Source organism: Macrotis lagotis, chromosome 2 (genome assembly GCF_037893015.1).
Source record: "Macrotis lagotis isolate mMagLag1 chromosome 2, bilby.v1.9.chrom.fasta, whole genome shotgun sequence".
NCBI lineage: Eukaryota > Metazoa > Chordata > Mammalia > Peramelemorphia > Peramelidae > Macrotis > Macrotis lagotis.
In genome coordinates, this window is record NC_133659.1 from 134549010 (window position 1) to 134570141 (window position 21132).

The following is a 21132-nucleotide window of genomic DNA, read 5'->3' on the forward strand; positions in this document are numbered from 1 at the left end:
GCCAAAGATTTATTGAGCTCTCTCCAAGCTGGATTTTCTCTACTGTGCCTTTTCCCAGGTACCTTCTACCCCTCCCACTCCTATTTTCAATTCTCTTCTCTTTTTTTATTAAATTAAGCTTCTTGGAGCAAAACTTCTTGAGATAGTAAGCTTCTTGAAGGTAGAGATTTCCTTCCTTCCCTTTTTCTCCTCTCTGTTTCTCTATTTCTCTCTTCCTTTCTCTAATATTTATATACCACTTACTAAAGGTTAGTTAGGGGAGTGGGGGCATGCATTTTTAAGAATTCTCTCATCAAATTACTGCACTTATTCTAAGTCAAGGGTCATATGAACTATAAAGACTGAATGACCCTAAAGTGCCATAATGTCCACCAAAGAATTATTCATGTTGCTTGGAGTAAAATACATCTACCAACAACTGATACTAAAATCTTAGGTGCCTCTAAATCCTACTTTATTAACTTTCACTAAGGTTTTCAGACAGCAAGCTTTTCCTCTAACAAATTTAGTCTTTCATTGAATTCCTAGTCAAGGCAAAGAACTACATATTCTTGTGGGTTAGTGGGAGGGAGAAAGGGAAGGGAGGCAGAAGGGGAAGACATAGTTCCTAATCTCAAGGAGCTTACAGTAGAAATAGGAAACTGGAAAAATGCCTGAGAAACAACTTGAAAATAATGATAAAGAATGGTAATATTCTGTCCTTTGTATGAAAGGATGATATTACTAAGCAACCATCTGGAAAGCACATGCTCTGAGCTGTTTGGTTGGGGTCTAAGTCTGCACTGGGAGCTGTCCAAACTGTCTTACCCAGATCTCCTCGTGACCAGGGACACACATCTGCAAGACCATCTGGCTGAGATTAGGGGATAGCCTATGGCTAAAGCTCACTGGCCAACCCAAGGACTGAACCCACAATCTTGGCTTCAGGAACACAGGCCTCTGAGATGGAACTGATTTGAAGACATAGTCAGCAAGTATAAATTAAAATAAAATCATCTATAGCACAAGTTGGGGACCCTGTACCATTAGTAAGGAAAATAGAGAGTGCTTCAGTGAGAGCCCTATTTAAACTCCTTTGTGTATCATTGATTCCATAGGTTGTGGGGATGAGCAGGACAACCAGAACCAAACAAATAACCTAGGTTCACACCAGAAATGAGTAAAGAGGCTTAAGAAAATAGTTACAAACCAAGACCTAGTCGATTTACTTCCTAGTTGATGATTATTCCAGGATCCGTTCCTGGAAATCAGGTCTGACTTAGCTAACCAGTCTGTATCTTTACAAGTTTCAAGAATAAATACTTGCTTCAGAAGTAAATGCCATGTGCCTGTAAGTGCTATATAAATGAGAAGGGAAGGAAGGAAGTTTGTAATTTATAGTGATCAGAGAATTTTGTGGCTTGATGGGCCTTAGGGAGCATGTAATTCTCCTCTCTCATTATAGTCCATAAAAAGTGGTTTTCCTCACAATAGCTTTGTGAGGATGATCAAACAAGCATCACTGTCCCCATTTCAAAGATGATACGACTAGGACTCAGAGAGTTTAAGTGATTTGACAAAGGTCACTAAGCTAGTTCAATAGTAGTGTTCTGCCTGAAAAGAAGGAGCATCAATTCCAGGAATAATATAAACAGTCAAAAAATAAAACAAGGAGCGGCTAGGTGGTACAGTGGATAAAGCATTGGCCCTGGAGTCAGGAGTCCCCTGAGTTCAAATCCAGCCTCAAACACTTAATAATTACTTAACTGTGTGGCCTTGGGCAAGCCACTTGACCCCATTGCCTTTCAAAAACTTAAAAAAAAAATAAAAAAACATAATAAACACCATCACCACAAGGTTTTTGGGTGGGTAAACCTTAAGAAATGTTCTCAGATTTATCATTAATTATGACTGTCTAATCCATTATTGTGAATGATGACAGGTTGGGAGGGAATTATTAGAAGTTAAAAAGGAGATGATTTGAGGCTAGGCACAATCAATAGAATTTAATGAGGCCCTTCAGAGCTCTGTCCTAAGCACCATTAAAAAAATAAAACTTTTCTTCTATCTTTCCTCCTCAAAAGTGGAGCATATGAATATCTTTTCACTCTACCTCCATGTCCAGAATATTCTAATCCTTCCCGGTTTTCCTGTCTTTAAGACTCAGTTCAAATCCCACCTTCTGTAGAAGATCTCTGCTTGTCCTCTCATCTGCTAGGATCGTCTCTCAGTTTACTTCCCATCTGTCATGTATATATTTAGTTGTTTATATGTTTGCATGATGCATTCAGCATCTACATGTACATGTGGCATATTAGCATGTTGTCATCATTATTATAATATAAGAAACTTTTCTTAATTTGTATTCCTGACCCTTAACAAAATGTCTGGAATATAATAGGTGCCTAATAAATGTTAATGACTGAGTAAATGGGAGCATGTGTGTGAAGTGACTGGACCATAATGTGGATCATCATCCACTGTATCCAATGGTAGGTCCACATAGAAAGGCAAAAACTGTTTGATTCTAATGGTTATATTAAAAAGACACATTCCCCCCTTCATGTTGATAGGATTCTAGGATCTAGAATTGGAAGGGACCTCAAAGGGAATCTAACTTGGTCACTTCATCATATAGATGAAGAAACTGAGAATCAGGAAACTCACTGTCTTGACCAAAATAACAGATAAGAGGCATCAGAGGCAGAATTTAAATCTGGGTCCACCAACAAGAGCCAATGATCTTTTTCCTAAGCCAAGGTAACAGATACTTTTTTTTTTCAGAATAATGTCCTTAACAAAATAGTTTGTTTGGGTGTCTATTGATATGTCAGAACAAAATTATCAATAAATTTCAAAAGAAAAAGTATTGTCATAAAAGCCACAATTATAAATTCCAAATTCTTGATAGAACAAGGAATATAAGAAAGATGGTTAAGCCAAACTGGTTCAACAAAAACAAAAGAAAAAGGTCTATATTTTCATCCAGATGTGAGATTGTATTTGTTTTTTTGTCTTGGGAGGTCATAAAATTCTTGCTTCATTTGTTTTGACAGAAATAAAACTTTAGTCCTTTAATTCTCCACCATATGGCCCCAGAGACAGAAAACATGAGTGCTGAAGACAGCTAAATTCTCAAATCAGAGAGAAGCTTGATGAGAAAGGTCAGTTTATAAAATGATGTGTAGTCTTATGTAACTGCAGTTTTGGTCAATCAAGGTTAAGATGTTAGTTTTTCATCCCAGTGATCTGAAAGGAGATTTAAGACATTTTTCCCAGTGATTTCAAAATAATGTAATCTATTTTCACCTGAGTTATATATGGAAGAGAGGGAGTGTTGTGTGCTGAGAAAGGTGAGTGAGGTACCTGGGTTCCAATCTCAAATCTGTTGTGCTTTCTTTTTATTGATCATGTTTTGTCAGGATATTTAATTCCCTCATATGTAAAATTAGTTAGATAATTACCAGGCTATCTTCTAGCTGTAGATCCTAAGGACACCTCTTCCTTTGGTCCATTAAGGATGATTTTCAATAGCATCTCGGCTTAGCAGGAAATGTGGAGTAACAGAGAAGAACTTGGGGTTCTTTTACCTTCCCTGCCACTACATCTCTGTTACCTTTGGCAAATCCTACATCTTTTCTGTTCATTTTTTTCATTTATAAAACTGGTTCAACAATATATTTCCTATTTAATTCAAAGGGGTTTTTTGTGAAGTTCAAAGGGCAAAGTGTCTGGAAAGTAGTTAAATGTTGTGCAAGCATAGATATAGTGAGACTAAGTTTTAACTTGCTATTGGGAAAAGTGATACAAATGTCAAGTTTCTTTTTTGGATTTTCTAGTTAGCACACAGTTACTATTTTGCTTAAAAGAGAAAATTTTAAAACATTTCTTTGCCATCATATCTCTCAGATCCCTTTTCTATTTGAGGAAACAGAACCCTATGGAACTTCACTTCAGTTGGGATTAAAACTAAATTGAGTTTCTTTCCAAAGATTAAGTGAAAATGGATCTTATATACCCAATGAGCCAGTAGAGACTAAGGCAGTTGAAAGAAGTTTAGAGAAGAGTATAGAAGTGTTGTTAAATTGAAAAGTTCCAAGAAGGTAGACCTGATCTCAAGTGAGGACTTGGCACCTGTTGAGAGGGACATTGACTGAAAGAGATACCTAGGAAAGCTAGCATAGATCTTGAATCAGAGAACTGATTGGGAAAGCTGAAGAGAGTTTCACCATTATTGGTCAAGACTGTTAACTGAAAACAGTGTCTTTTCTTAAGGGGAAAAACTGGCTATTTATAGAACCTTCAGTTTATTACAAGTAGCTCCTCCACTGAGAACTATAGGTGAGGTACAGAAGGAAGAGATAAATGTTGATTGAAAGCACCATAACTTCTTCTCTGCGAGAAAATTATTAGCCATGGCACTGTTGAGACTAGTGTGAATGATTAAAAGATCTAGTGAAAAAATTGTAGCAACAGTATCATTAATACATACCATACACATTAAGTGACCCTAAAAGTAGTGGATTAAGTCACTTTGCTAGGGTCACATAGCCAATATGTGCCAAAGCAAGATTTGGCTTTGAGGACAATGCTCAGTCTACTGTTTCAACCCAGCAATTTATATCTATATAATGCTTTGTACTTTTACAAAGGGTTTTCAGGTCCACTGTCACATTTGATCTCCAAAACAAACTATCAAAGTAAGATGAACAAGTGCTATGGAAAGGGAATATAGCATAACGGAATAGCTATTGGACAACTGGATTCGTGTTCTTGCTCTAACATTTAATAGATATGTAACCCTGGGCAAATAAATACATCTCTCTGAGATTCAATTACTTTATATGCAAAACAAGAATAACAATACTTCAATTTGCCTCATAAGGTTGAATAAAGACTTATGTAACCCTTAAATCACTATATAAATTCAAATCAGCAAACTTTTGGGGGGTATTTGTAGTAATATTTTTATCATTTAAAATGGGGTTTCTAATATATTATTGTTCTCTTCTTCCACCTTTATAAAAGTGCCACCCCAATCTAAAGGGAATCCATTTTTAAGGTTTTCTGCAAATAATTTCCCCATTATTATCTTTATTGTTAGTTTTGTTTTTTTCCAGCTTTTAACATTTTTATTTAAACTTTTAAGTTCCAGATTCTATCCCCTCCTCTCTCTCCCTCCACCCCTCCCTGAGACTGTAAATAGATATGTCATACATGTGCAATGATGTAAAACATTTCTATATTAGTCATTTTGTACAAGAAGATTCAAATAAAAGAAAAAATGAAATAAAGTGAAAAATAGCATGCTTCACTCTATATTCAATCAATATTAGTTCTTTCTCTGGAGGTGCATAGTAAGCTTCATCATTAGTCCTTTGAGATTGTTTTAGATGACTATATTGGTGAAAATAGCTGTCATTCACAGTTCTTCAACAAACAACATTGCCCTTAGTGTGGACAATGTTCTCCTGATTTTGCTTGCTTCACTATATATCCATTCATGTAAGTTTTTCCAAGTTTTTCTGAAATCATACTTTTTCATTTCTTACAGTACGTATTCCAATTCAATTATATACCATAGCTTGTTTAGTCATTCCTCAATTGATGGGTATCCCTTTGATTTCCAGCTATAAATATTTCTGCACAAAACACTCATTTTCCCTCTTGTAGGGGGTATTCTTGGGATATGGACCTAGCAGTGGTATTGCTGGATCAAAAGGCATGCACAGTTTTATAGCCCTTTGAGCATAGTTCTAAATTGTTCTCCAGAATGACTGTATCAGTTCACAACTCCACCAAGAGTTCAACAAATATTTATTTTTACAGTAGGGAATACAGTAGGCAAACAAGCTTAAGAGTAAAACAATCTGGGGGCAGCTAGGTGGCACAGTGGATAGAGCACCGGCCCTGGAGTCAGGAGTACCTGAGTTCAAATCTGACCTCAGATACTTAATAATTACCTAGCTGTGTGGCCTTGGGCAAGTCACTTAACCCCATTTGCCTTGCAAAAAAACTAAAAGAACCCCCCCCCAAGAGTAAAACAATCTATGCCCTCAAGAAGTTTACAGTTTTAATTTATATGGATAAGTATAAATAAATACCATACATGTATACATGTATATATGAGTATGTGTATAAGTGTGTATGTATGTGGAGGGAGGGATGTGTGTCCAAACAGAGTAAATATAAAGTATTAGTTTGGGAAAGGGTTGGGGAACAGGAGAGATGGTTAAAGGGATTAGGAAAAGCTTCTTGTAGAAGAAAGCACTTATGATTTGGAGAGATTCTATGAGGGAGATTTAAGGAGGTAGAACATTCCAGGCATGGGGATAGCCTGAACAAAGACATCAAGATGTAATGTTGTATGTGAAGAACTAGTAGGCCAGTCTGATTAGAACAAGAGGGGGGGAGTGATATACAGTGAGTCTGAATAAAAAGTCTGGGGTCAGATTACAAAGGGTTCTAAATGACAGGGAGGGATATTTATATTGTATCTTAGCAGCATTAAGGAACCACTGAAAGGCCTTAAGCAAGAAGGTATGTCATCAGATCTGTGATTCAAAATTATCACTTGGAGAGCTGTGTTGGTTAGAAAAGCAAGAGAAGCAAGAGACTGAAGGCTAATTGGGTCATGATACCAAGTTGGGAAGAAGAGATAATTGATAGTTAATAGAGTCAAGTTCCAAAAAACTTTTGACAGATTAAAACACTGTTCTTGTTTAGTAGTTTCAATAGTGGGATCACAATTCTCTGTGACCTCATTTGGGGTTTTCTTGGCAAAGATACTGGAGTGGCTCTCCATTTCCTTCTCAAATTCATTTTATAGATGAAGAACTAACTTGCCTAGAGTCACAGAGCCAGTAAGCAGATGAATCTTCCTAACTCAAGACCTAGTTACTCTATCCACTTAGTCACCTAGCTGCCCATAGCTGCTGCTGAGCTAAATATAGGAAGACGTAATTTGGAAAGGATACATATAGCGTCTAACACGTAATTAAAAAATAAAATCAACTTTATAAAGTTCAAGATGAGGGAGGCAATGTTAGACTGTAATTTGTCTGAAGATCTGAGGACTTCAATAGACTTCAAACTCAATATATCAATATGATACATTAGTCAAAAGCTAATGTCATTTTTGGGTTGCATTAAGAGAGGCAGAATTCTCAGAAAAAAAGGTGACAGTCTTCCTGTTCTCTGATCTCTGGCAGGCCACATCTGATTCCACATCTGGATTACTATGTTAATTTTAGGACATTATTTTTATGAAAGGACATTGAGAAACTGATCAACATCTAGAAGGTAGCAAAGGGCCTCAATTATGTGCTCTAAGAGGATTGGTTAAAGGAACAAGAGCATGTTTAGTAGTAGGGGAAGGGAGGGAGAAAAACTGTTTTCAAGAATATCAGAGGCTGTCACATATAAGAGAGATTAGACTTTTCTGCTAGTCTCAAAGGGTAGAACCACAAAGGGGCAAATTTAAATTTAAGATATGGGGGAAAAAGAGTAAAAACTCTCCCAAAAGTTTTTCCTTTTCCTTAGAAGACTTCCTACTGTTATTATCCCCATTTCATAGATAATGAAACTGAGGAGATTAAGTAATTTATCAGGGTCACAAGACAAATAGAATAGTGACCCAATGGAGCATAATGAAAAGTGCTCTGGATTTAGAGTCAAATGATATAGATTTTACTCTCTATTTATTTGACCTTGGACACATCATTTAATTTCTTGGGGTCTCAGATTGTTGGGTCTTCTGTAAAATGAGGGGTCAGGACTCTTAAATAATCCATTCAATAATCACACTCTAATCAGTCACCATTCTGTTCTCCATATAGTATTGCTACAATCACCCAATACCTATATTTGCAACCCTGGCATTTTCTGCTCATTTCTGATGTTGAGAGGGCAGTGATGCAGTCTTCCCCTGGGAAGAAGGATGGGTTTAGAAACAGTGAGAGCATCCGAACATGTCTGACCTAAAGCTGAATGGAACCTAATCTAATTTAACCATGCATTAATTAATGGTCTTCTCATTAATTTGAGCAAAGAAGGTGAATTTGCTTGGACAGGATTTCAGTAGCTTTTGCCCCAATCACTTAAGGCATTTGACTGAATATTAAATGGGATGAAGATGAAGTTCTATCCAAAAGAGGATTTTACTGTAAATCAAGAGGAAGCTTTTTTTTCTATAATAGACAAGCCTGAGGATTTTTTTTTGTTTCATTTCAGCAACATGTACATTTTTTTTGCTTCAAAAGCAGCCAGTAGATGGCTCATATTTATTACTGTGGTTTATGGGGTTGGAAGATCTAATCCTTATGATGTCATTGATATAGCATTGAGGAGGGGGACAGAGCTGCTTACCATGGGTCTTAAGCAAAGTAGTTTCCTTAGGAGTTGGTATAGCAATTAGAACAATGCCCTTCTTTCCTCTTCATAACATCCTCCTCTTTCCCATCAATTCCTCTTTCCAGAAAGTCTAGGTCCTACCCACAGAGTCCTAAGGATCTGAGTGATATCTTTTTTCAGGCTTCCTGATTCTCCAAACAAATAAAAGGATTGATTTCCTTTTCCATTTAACAGATGTATAGACTGATAAAGAAATCTAAAATATGGAAATTATTGCTGCTCAGTGAAAAGGAGTCAAGGGTTTTAGATAAAAGGCAAGGGGAAGGGGATTACCATCTTTTTATTATCTATCTAGATTTTAAGATTTTAGATTATTAGGGCTAGAAGGGATTTTAAAATAACAAATATAAAATTAAGAAAACCCTCCAAAATGACAAAAGTTTTTAACCTGGGGTCCACAGATCTTCCAGAGGATAGATTTCAGAAGATTTGTGAACTTACAAAGGAAAAACTTATATTTTTATTTTTACTAACTTCTAAATGAAATTTAACATTTTATTCAATTATTTAAAAACATTCTGAGAAGTTCATAGGCATTATCACATGGTTAAAGAGGTTAAAAACTCCTAATCTAATGCAAACCCTTAGTTTTTTTGTTTCTTTTTTAGTCACTTCAGTTATATCTCTTTGTGATCTCATTTGGGATTTTCTGGGTCAAGATACTGTGGAAGTTTGCCATCTACATTTCCAGCTTATTTTCTGGATAAGGAAACTGAGGCAAACAAGGTTAAGTGACTTGCTCAGGGTTATTGCTATTATATAACAATATTATTTTCTTAATATAATTTCAACTTGCTTACAAGAATGATTAGATAAATTCAGAACTCCACCAGCCCTGTTTTAGTGTGCGAATCTTTCTACAACTTATGTTATTACTATTGTTAATATTTATATCATATTGGAAGAGAAAGGCTATTATCTTCATCATCATCATGTGACCTTTATATGAAACTTAAAGGGCACATGCGTGCCAGTATTGTGCTAAGTACTTTATCATCTCATTTGATCCTCACAACAGCTATTATTATCCCCATTTTATATGAAAAAACTGTTACAGAGAGGATCAGTGACTTGCTCAGGATTATAGCTATTAAGTGTCTACAAAGAGATTTGAACTCAGGTCTTCTGACTCCAAGTCTAGGGCTGTTAAATTATCAAATTAAAAATCTTTGATCCAGAGATTCCACTACTGGGCATATATCCCCAAGGAGATTAATGACAAAAAAGTTTTATATACTTTGAAATATTCATAGTAGTATATTTTGTGTAGCAACGAATTAGAAACAAGGTAGACGTTCAGAGACTGGAAAATGTTTAGAAAACTTATTGTAATTGAATGTAGTGTGGTATTGCTGTACAATAAGAAACATTGAATATGATGAACATTGAGAACATAATTAGACTTTTATAAACTGATATAAAGTAAGCAGAACCAGGGAAATAATAAATACAATTACTATATGTATGTAATAAAAAGAACAATAAAAGAGTGTTGTGAAATTATAAACTTATTGTGTACATTAGTTTTATATATGTACATATAATTCATAATAAAAATTACTGAATGATATGACCTCATAAACCAAGCCCTACAATAGAGATTAGAAAATATATTTCCCTTCTTTGCAGAGGTAGAGGCCAATGGAATACTACTTAAAATATTGGATTTAGTTTATGTCACCTAGTTTTGTTGAACTTTTTTTTCTTCTTTTATGAAGGATGACTCTGGACAGGAGAAAGCAGAGCGCTATATAAGAAAATAAAAATGATCTAAAAACAAAATATACAAATGAAAATTTTAAAGCAAAAATAAGAAAATAATAGCTCATGTCACTAGATTATAGTTTATAAGCCAATAATTAGTAATGCTTTTCAGTTTATAAACTATTTTCCTCACAATGACCTAAAGACCTAGGATTTGCAGATGAGAAAATGAAAACTCAGAGAGTCATATAAATACTAAGTGGAAGGGGGCAGCTAGATGGCATAGTGGATAAAGCACCGGCCTTGGAGTCAGGAGTACCTGGGTTCAAATCCGGTCTCAGACACTTAATAATTACCTAGCTGTGTGGCCTTGGGCAAGCCACTTAACCCCATTTGCCTTGCAAAAAACCTAAAAAAAATACTAAGTGGAAGAGCTGAGATGTAGATGGCAGGTCTTGTGTTTCTTATACAGGCTGTCCCTCATGCCTAGAATATACTCACTACTACCTTATCCTGTCCCTCAAACTCTTAAGAATCCTTAGATTCTCAACTCATGTACTGACATTTCTGGGAAGGCTTCCTTGATGTCTCTAGTTATTGGCATTGGGTTATCCTTTTTCTAAAATGATTGTGTATCATTTTCTTATCTGGATGAGTGTTAGATACAATGTAAGCTCCTTGAAGGCAGAGGTTGTTTTTAAACTTCGTATCCTCAGTGTTTAGCATAGTCCCTTAAAAATAGCAGGTACTGAAAAAAATGTTGGATTGTCACTAATGGAGATTTATAGACTCCCAGTAGTTATCCAGAACTAGGAGGTACAATACATAGAGTAACAGGTCTGGAGTCAGGAAGACCTAAAGCCTGGGATACTTAGAACCTGTGTGATCATGATCAAGTCACTTAACCCTATCTACCTCAGTTTCCTCATCTGTAAATGAGATGGAGAAGGAAATGACTTCAGTACTTTTTCCCAAGAAAATCCTTAATAGGGTCATGAAGAATTAGACACAATTGAGATGACTGAACAACAATAAAAACAACAGTGGAGCTATCCAAGGATAAGATGAGGAAATGTCACTTTTTGAAACTGAAACTTATAAACATATAGAGATCCTCCCAGAAGGTAAAACTAGAATTGGCATCTCCTAAACCATAAAGGGGCAGTGGATATCTCTGGAATCTTATCAGAAAGTACTCTAAATGTTTACTAATATAAAATCAAATTTTGCAAACAGTGCAAATGATATTGTAAGGATTAAATACTCTGGAAACTGGAGAGAAATTATAAAATGGAATTCAGATAGGAAAAAAATAAACAATGTTCCTCCATGGCTGACTAGATCAGAGGATGCTCTGATTTTTGATAACCAATCCCAATAATCTAAACAAAAATTTCTCCAGTGTATATAAAGGTGATTTTATCAGGCTATCATGGTTTGAGACAATGCATTCCTTAAGACCAGCTAATCCCCTGAGCTCTAATTCTAATTAAGAAAACAGTTCAGTGGTACAGAGAAAATAAGCTGAAAACAGATAGCAACTGACCGTCAAGAATAGGAGAGAAATTCAGTAGCAAGAAGCTGCTGGCAGCATTTTTTTCTTCCACAGAAAAGTTTACAACCATAGATGAAGAAATAATAGATGTTATTATAAACTATTCACCCAGCTATATGCCAAATAAAACAAACAATGTAAACAAAATGGATGAATATTTATAAAATTATTATAAATATTATCAGAAGAGCTTCTTGTATAACAGTTGAGTCTGGTTACTGTCTTCATCAGGGTATTGGCAAGAATCTGCTCATTTCACATTACCTGACCAAGTTGCCTGGGCAAGAGAAAAAAAAGGTTTTTAAAAAGTCCATTATAATAAAGAGCTTCCTTTAGTAGCATCCAATCTATACTTGTGTTCCACAAATAAGTGAATAGTAGTGAGAGTCAGGAGGAAGAATCACAGAGAGCTGTTATTTCATCAGGTATAAAAGGGCTGGGGCAATATCATAGTGACTTGAAGACATGATGCTTTGTTTGTGTTTACTTTGTGGTCATGATCAAGTCATTTAACCCTATTTACAACTACTTATTTGCAGGTAGGGGCAGTTAGGTGATGCAATGAATAAGAGTGCTAAACCTGGAGTCAGGAAAACCTGAGTTCAAATCCACCCTCAGACATTTACTAGTTGTGTGATCCTGGCAAAGTCAGCCTGTTTCCTCATATGTAAAATGATCTGGAGAAGGAAACACCAAACCACTCCAGGATCTTTATCAAGAAAAACCCAAATAGGGTCATAAAGAGTCGAACACAACCGAAAAAACTAACAATAACAACAACAACCTGTAGGTAGACTATTGTTAGGCTGGAGTGGGCAGAGTCAGGAAGGACCTAGAGTCAGGAAGACCTGAGATCAACTCTAATCTCAGACGCTAGCTGTGTAAGTCACTTAAGCTATCTCTAAATTAGTTTCTCCATTGTGCGGATAAAATGAAGCAATATTGGTAAAGCATAGTGAGAACTTCAAAGCGCTGGGTAAAATTTGGTGTTATTGTTGTTATTTCCTCTCCTTCCAGAGGAGAAAGTGAAAAGAAAGGAGAAAAGCCTTCCTACTGGCTAACTCCATAGGGAGAACTATATCAAGGATTCTTTGAAAGAATGGAACTGTTGAGAGATTTAAACAAGAAATGAAGAAGATGGAGAAGAGACAGAATAGACAACAGGGAAACAAAGTGATAGTACCATGGTTTTGCCACCTCCCCCCCCCCTTGCCAAATGTATATGGGAAGGGAGGGTTTAAGGATCATCTAAACCAATCTTTTTTTTCCAAATCTTGAAATCCCACTGACACCATCAAAAAGAAATGATTTTCCAGCCTTTGCTTGAAGACCTCCAGTGATGGCTCCTGGCACTCACTGTTTCTTTGATCAGCTCCTTCTTTTGGACAGCTCACACGCTCACCCACACATAGCCTACAAATTCTTTTGTTTTGTTTTGTTTTTTTAGGTTTTTGCAAGGCAAATGGGGTTAAGTGGCTTGCCCAAGGCCGAACAGCTAGGTAATTATTAAGTGTCTGAGACCGGATTTGAACCCAGGTACTCCCGACTCCAGGGCCGGTGCTTTATCCATTACGACACCTAGCTGCCCCGCCACAAATTCTTTAAATATCTGGAGATGACTATCATGCTCTTGCCTAATTCATCCCTATCAATTAAATTTAATCTAATGAATTATTTTAACTAATTAATTTTCCTATAAATTAAATATTCCCATTTCCTCCAACTGATCCTATAAAACATGATTTCAAATTTCCCTCCACATCCTGGCTGCCCATCCTGCCTTAGAAATGTTCTAACTTGGTATTTACAGCTCTCAGCACTATGCTTTTACACAAGTACTTGGCCCCTCCTATCAGGGCTGCATACCCTCCTCACCTCCATTTCATGGCATGTCTAGCTTCCATCAAAGTCCACCTCCTACTTGGGTCTTTCCTGATCCCCCAGTTATCAGAGCTTTCTCCATCTCATAATAACTTTGATTTACTTTATATATACACTTTGCATTCCCTTACTTGGATATTCGTTACATTCATTCTCCCTCCACAATAGGAAGCAAGCTCAAGAGCAGAGACTCAATTTTGCCTTTGATTCTCACCAAGTTCATTCAGTGCTTTGCTGTGGAAAGCGTTTAAAAATGTTTATTGAAAGCAACAAGTCAACCTGCATTTATTAAGCACTTGTAGCATGTTAGGCATGGTGCTAAGTGCTGGAGGTGGAAGTACACACAAAAAAGAAAGATGGTCCCTGCCTTAAGGGAGTCTACATTTTAATAGGTAAAGACAATATTTTAAAGGAAGCTAAAAAGTAGGGGAAGGGGAGAAAAGGAAGGTACAGTATTTTGAAAATAGGCATTGGATTAAATTAATATTTGGTCTTTTGGCTCCCATAGACTATTTGGGTTCAATGTGTGATAGAACATTCTGAGTTCATATTGGTCTGATCAGTCACAGTTGAACACACTGTAACTTGTCCCTAACGTAGTGATATCATTTTGGTCTTCTTTGCTAATGGAGGATAAGAACCAATCAATCTGCCTAAATCATGCATCCTGTACATAATTGTACTACATAACTGTAAGACACTGGTCCTTTTTCCACAGTGGGAGCCCAAGGCTCAGTCTGGTCATAAGGAAGTCAAACGTGTTTTGAAAAAAAATGCTTACTCTGGCACCTTTCAACACAAGATATGCTACATGAAATGACCCACCTTGGCCTGGGAAAATCAATGCTGTTATTTCAATGGACCTTATCACAGAGTCCCCATCCCCCCATACAACATACATATACAATCACATTCTCAGTGTCTGAGCTATTTTCTCTCTCCCTGTCATATATTAAAAGGGGTCACTGACACCCCATAATGCATCTTACATTCACCACTGAAGTGTCAATGGCTCCAGCTGAGATCAGCTCTGGTCTATGAAGGGTCACTCTTAGCAGGGTTGTTCCCAGATGCCAATTTTATGAATGCCATTATGTTCAGATGCCCAAGACCCATTCCAAATTTTGAACCTTGAGGCTTCAGAAGCTTCAGTGAAAAAGGAATTCTTTTGCATTCTCATATTTTGCCTCCCCCAATTTTTTTCATCAATTCTTCCTCCCACCATGGTGTCAATTCTGATTCCAAATACCAAATGGGAAGACTAAAAAGTCACAGGCTCATAGAGAGATTGTGACTTGCCCTAGGGTTAGTCAAATTGTAAAATGTTTCATCTGGGAAGAAATGGAAGAATTCCTCTAAGTCAAGCTCTTCATTGTACAGTCAAAACGAGAAAGATGAAATGACTTGTTAAATGACATACCTAGGCTGAGTTCAAACCAGAACCCAGGACTTCTGACCTCCAATAGTGGGCTCTTTCCCTGTAGGATCCTCTCATTCTTTCCTTTCCTTTCTTTGTGCTCTCTAGAGCCTCTCTTCTATCAGTAACCAGTTATCCTTCTTGTGAGACCCACATATGTACACATGTTATCTCCCCAAATAGAGTGCAGACTCCTTGAAGGCAAGGACATGTTTGTTTATATCTCCAACAATGGCAAATAATAGGAACCTCATAAAAGTTGCTGAAGGAAACCTGGTGTACTGGATGTGGAGATGGAATGATTTTCACTGGCAGAGTGAACTCTTGGGTTTCTGAGAGCCAAGATAGAAGAGTAGGCAGAAAATGGCCTGAACTCTCCCAAATTCACCTACAATTAAAAAATAATGTCTCAAAACAAATTCTGGAATGACAAAATCAACAAAGAAATGGGATGAAACAATTTTCCAGTCCAAGTCAGAGGAAACTGTGAGGAAACTTTCCTCTATAACAGAACAGCAATTATTTTATAACATATATTCTAATATCTTTAGAGAATTGTCCTAGATCAAGAGGTTAAGTGACTTGTACCAGCATGTACCAGAGGCAGAACTTGAATCCAGATCTTCCTTTCTCCAAGGCCAGTTCTTTGATCACTTTATTATGTTGCTTCTCTAGCATATGTGTGAATATATATGTGTGGATATAGGGTTGTCTATATACATATATGTGTGTATCTACATATATATATTAATAATAATAATAACAATGGCCAACATTTATATGGTGCTTATTCTGTGACAGTTCTATGCTAAGTGCTTTATAATTATCTCATCTGATACTTACTAACAGCCCTGGGATCTAGGTACTATCATTATGCTGATTTTATAGATGAAGAAACTGAGAGAAATAGAGGTTAAGTGGCTTTCCCAGAGTCATACAGTTAGTGTCTGAGGCCAAATTTGAGCTCCAGTCCCTCTGATTCCAGGTCCAGCACTCTATCCACTAAGCCACGTGTCTACGTTTGTGTATGTACATATAACACATATTTTGTTATCAGTCATTTCAGTCATGTCCAACTCTTCGTGATCCTATTTAGGGTTTTCTTGACAAATATTGAAGTGGCTTTCCATTTCCTTCTCTAGCTTATTTTATAGATGAGGAAACTAAGGTAAACAGGATTAAATGGCTTGAACAAAGTCACATAACTATTAAGTGTCTGAGGCTGGATTTAACTCAGTTCTTTCTAACTCTTGTCTGGAATTCTATCTAGAGCATCAACTAGTTACCTAAACACACACACATATATATATATATGCATATTGTTACATTAGATGGAATATATAGATGTGTGTGTGTACATAAATATAGGTATAATGGACGTAACATGTACACACATGAATATATTTCCATGTGTATAGAATATTTACTATATGTGGGTATAATACAAATATCTTTGCATATGTTTATGTATGTTTTGAGTGGAATTTTTAAAAGTCCCCCCCTGAATGAGAAAAAGGAACTGAGCCATGGAAAGGATCCTTCAGTCCCATATGCTCCTCTTTCCTGACAATTCCTTGATTCTTTCTCTTTCCATCTGTTCCAGCATAAGTTCAGTCCTGTGATGAAGGCAGCATCTCCTTCTTCATCTGCTACTGCATTTTATAACAAGACAGACTTGTTCTTATAAGAAGCTTAATGGATCATTTTGTCTAGTTCAATAATTTTTATAGACAAGACAACTCAGGTTTAGAAAGGTCAAGTGACTTGTCTATGACTACACAGGTAACAGTGAGGATTTAGATCCAGCTCCTCTAACTGTAGACCCAGTTTCTTTCTGTGACCCAAGTTGGCTCCCTATCCTCCCACTGACTTCTTATCCCATTCTGTCTCTCTTGCTTCTGGGATGATATTCCTTGAAAACACACATCAGCATATGATTTTCTTTCCTTCTGGCACAACTATGACAGGTTCTCCTCCCAGGTTCTCCTCTTTCACTAAGAAGATGGCAGAATCCTAAGAAGATGAACCAAATACTGGCATGTTGGCAGAAAAGACAGCTCTGAGCCACTGTTGGTGGAAATTGGCTGCCAATATTGACTCTGAAGCCTATGAGATAATCCATGGATTCAAACTTCTTTACACAGGATTTAGATTTTGGTCATTACTAACTGATAGCTAGACCTGCAAAACTAGAGTGTCTATTTGGCCTTTATTCTATTTCTATTTTATCCAGAACCCTTTGCCTCCCAACCCTCTAGTTTACTTTCTTTTACCAAAAAAAAGAGCATTTCCTACAAATAGGGTTGACCTTTTGAATAAATGGAGTAAAGAAGATTGTTATCTCCATGATTACTGGAGAAACACTATAAATCTTTTCATTACTTCCAAAATAATTCCCCATCACTTTTGTTATGGTGTTTGAAATCCTACTACCAGAAACAATTCCTTTTTCTCTTAGAAACTCTATGGTCTTCAAGAATTCTCTATTAAAATGCAAGCATCCCTGGAAGAGTATCACATCCTATGTTGGGGTAGGTGGTGTCACAGTGGACAACACTGTGGGCCGAGTCAAGAAGACATTAGTTTAGAGATGCCCACCAATTGAGGAATGACTGAAAAGAGGTGCTATATGACTATGAGGGAGCACTACTGTTCTATAAGGAATGATGAGCAGAATAGTTTCAGAAAAACCTGGGAAGTCATATATGAACTGGTGCCAAGTGAAGTGAGGAAAACAAGGAGAATATTGCACACAGTATAGCAGTGCTATATAATGATCAACAGTAAATGACATAGCTACTCTATTCAATACATTGATCCAAAACTATTCAAAAAAAGTCTTATGATAAAAAATGCTCTCCACCTCCAGAAAGAGAAATGATGAATTCCAAGGGGCTGACTGACTTTATTTTTCTTGCTTTTTTTTGCAACATGGCTAAAATGTGTGAGAACTAGTACATTTGGAGCCCCACTTCCAATCAGTATCAATCAATCCTAAAGGATTCCATAGGAGTTGTGATTATAAGTTCTGTATATTAGGTCCCAGAGTTGTGAACTACAAATTATAAGATCGCTTACCTAATTATAGCTAGCTTGAGACTCTCCACCTTTTCTTTTGCCTTGGTGACCAAGCCCAGTGTGGTAGAGGTACCACTGGGACTCTGGTTCTGTTTCATTATGTGTTTTTGTGGGTTAACCTGAGAAACTCACAATGTCTAATGGCATTGTCTCAATGGGAAATTGTATTTATTCCAGGTTGAAAATAGCCTATTCACAAAATTTTGAACCACAACCTAGATGAGATCTATCTGTCCTTCCAAAAAAATCCTCTAAGAACATTCAAGGGGTAACCTTTTTGTTGTTTAGTCATTTCAGTTGTGTCTGATTTTTCATGACTCCATATGGACTTTTCTTGCCAAAGATACTAGTCTAGAGTGATTTGCCATTTTCTTCTCCAGCTCATTTTACAGGTGAGAAAACCAAGGCAAACAGGGTTAAGTGACTTGCCCAGGGTCACACAGCTAGTAAGTGTGTGAGGCCAGTTTTGAACTCAGGGAGATGAGCCTTCCTGACTCCAGGCCTGGCACTCTATCCAGTTCTTTGCACCACTCAGCAGCCCTTGGTGTGACTTGGCAAATTGAATAAAACATTTACAAATTGCTTCATGATCCATGGTATAAATACAAACAAGATAATTTTTGCCCTTAATGTACTTATATTCCAAAGGGAGAAAACAATATATTAAAAGAACTGTAAAGCATGGGTGGAAAGAAGGGGGGACAAGAAGATATCTAAGAAGACAGAAGAGGATTCTCTAGAGAATTCAGGTGTGAGGCAAAGCATTCCCAAAATGATGGTCTCAGGGCATCACCAATAAGGAGAGGAAAGCTCCAAAACAGAGACTTCTAAAGATAATGTGGTAAGCAAAGAGAAAGATTTTCAAGATCGTCTAGCCATGTGAGTCCCCCCTGAATACATAGTTGCCAGAAATTTTGTCCTTGAACTAGGTTATTCCCTCTGTTTTTCAGTGGATAGTTTCAAGAGAACACAGATCATTTGCAACAACCCAGTGATGTTTTTTTTTTTTAATAGACTCTGCATCCCAGGGTTTTCCCAGGAAAACAAAGAAGAGGAAACATAGTAGTTAACTTATATTGCTGTTTGTTCTTTGTGTGTGGCTACACTGTATATTCCTTGTATGGAATATCACACTGGGTTGAGCAGCTCCAGAAAACATTAGTGCTTAGCCTACGCTGATCTGAAATGGGATATTTTCCAAGTCAGAACAGAAGGCAAAGTAAGTATCCACCTGTCCATGAAGGGAGAGTGCTAGGGAATGACATCTTTAGCAATAATACAATTAACCACCAAACAGAAAATTGCTTTGTATGATGTGTGAAAACTGCTGACATGCCTGTGGTATATATGTATATTTATAAACTCAGCAAAATGATAATGGAGAATGGTTAAATTTCTCTGTCCTATTACTGTGGTCATTTGGCATGCATTTTCTGTATCTCTTTTTAAGAGTTTTTCTATAGCAGCTCATAGAGTCATCAGCTTTTCTGATATTTCTAAGGCAAGAAGGACTCTCTGGGTATATCTCTAAAGAATGCTGCATTAGAAGATGATGAAAGAATTCAGTAGTTTTAGCTCTTCCATTCAGTTGAGGCAGCAGGACATAGTAGATCATGGATAGAGAACTGACCTTAAAGCCAGTAAGTTTCAAGTCCTTTGCCTTTCTTGGTATCTCTAAGGTTTATAGAACAATATCTGACAGATACTAAGTGCTTAATAAACATCTGTTGACTAAACTAAAAAATACTGGTTGAGTGATCCTTGGGCAAATTATTCTCAGTGTTCTGGCCAAACCTCTAAGGTTCAAGTTGCAGAGATGATGCTGATCTGAACTGGTAGAAGGAGTTTCCACACTTGGGAATTTCCTGTATGAATGCAATCACAGGTTCAGTTTCTAGCTCTATTCCCATGGATGCTATGAGCAAAACCAACTCATAATCATCCTTTTCATACATTAGTTTTTTATCATCAGGATATTAAATATGTGGGGGAGACCTGAGAAGAGACTTGGCTTTGTTTTTCAATCAACTTCACCTGTGCCATTCCCTAAAGATTAATGGAGAGCAAGTCCTTTGAATTCGGGGTCTATATATTTTTTATTTTTGAATATCCCCATAGCCTGTATTTAGTAGGATGCCTATCTAAGAGGACAGTTAGGTAGCTCAGTGGATAGAACACTGGCTCTGAAGTCAGGAGGACCTGAATTCAAATCTGACCTTAGACACTTAATAATTGCCTAGCTGTCTAACCTTGGAAAAGTCACTTAACCCCAGTGCCTTAAAATAAATGTAAAAAAATTTTTTTAAGATGCCTATATAGGGGGGCAGCTAGGTGGCACAGTAGATAGATCACTAGCCTTGAAGTCAGGAGTACCTGAGTTCAAATCCAGCCTCAGACACTTAATAATTACCTGGGTGTGTGGACTTGGGCAAGCCACTTAATCCCATTGCCTTGCAAAAAAAAAAAACAACTAAAAAAAAGATGCCTATATAAAGCTGACCTGTTTATATCCATTCAATATTTTATCAGTGGTTAAATAAGCTTCTCAATTTAGAAATGATGTGAATCTGGGAAAGGAGCTAATTCAATGGATGACAGAATCAAGATTCCAAAAGGTCTTAATGGGTTAGAATGATGTTCCCATCATCTAATGAGATGAAGTCTAACAAATACAGTCTTACTCTTGGGTTCAACTTCACAAGTACAGAAGGAGAGCTATGTATGGCAAGACTTCACTTCATATAGAAAATAATTTAGGATTTTAGTGCATTTCAAGCCCAGTATGAATTAAAAATATAACACCAATCAAAATAACTAATGTAATCTTACATTACTTAAACAAAGGCATCATATTCAGAATGAGGGAGGTGATAATCCCTTTTTACTCTGCCTTGATCAGGCATATTTCATTAATATTTTATTAAATTTTGGGTGCCACACACAAACTATAGAATCCCCAGATCAAGGTGGGACGATGGAAAAAGACCTTAATATCATGCCAAATGAGAACTGGTGGAAGTACTCTGAAATGTTCTGCTTAGAGAAGAGAAAATTTATGGAGAAGAGGGAAACATGATAGTTGTTTTCAAGCTGGAAGGGGATAAGA

General features: G+C 36.8%; 1 protein-coding gene across 1 annotated transcript in view; it reads right to left on the reverse strand.

Moving 5' to 3' along the window:
- KIF26B (kinesin family member 26B) overlaps nucleotides 1–21132 on the reverse strand; it is a 624587-nt gene that overhangs the window by 10443 nt on the left and 593012 nt on the right. The window lies entirely within an intron of this gene.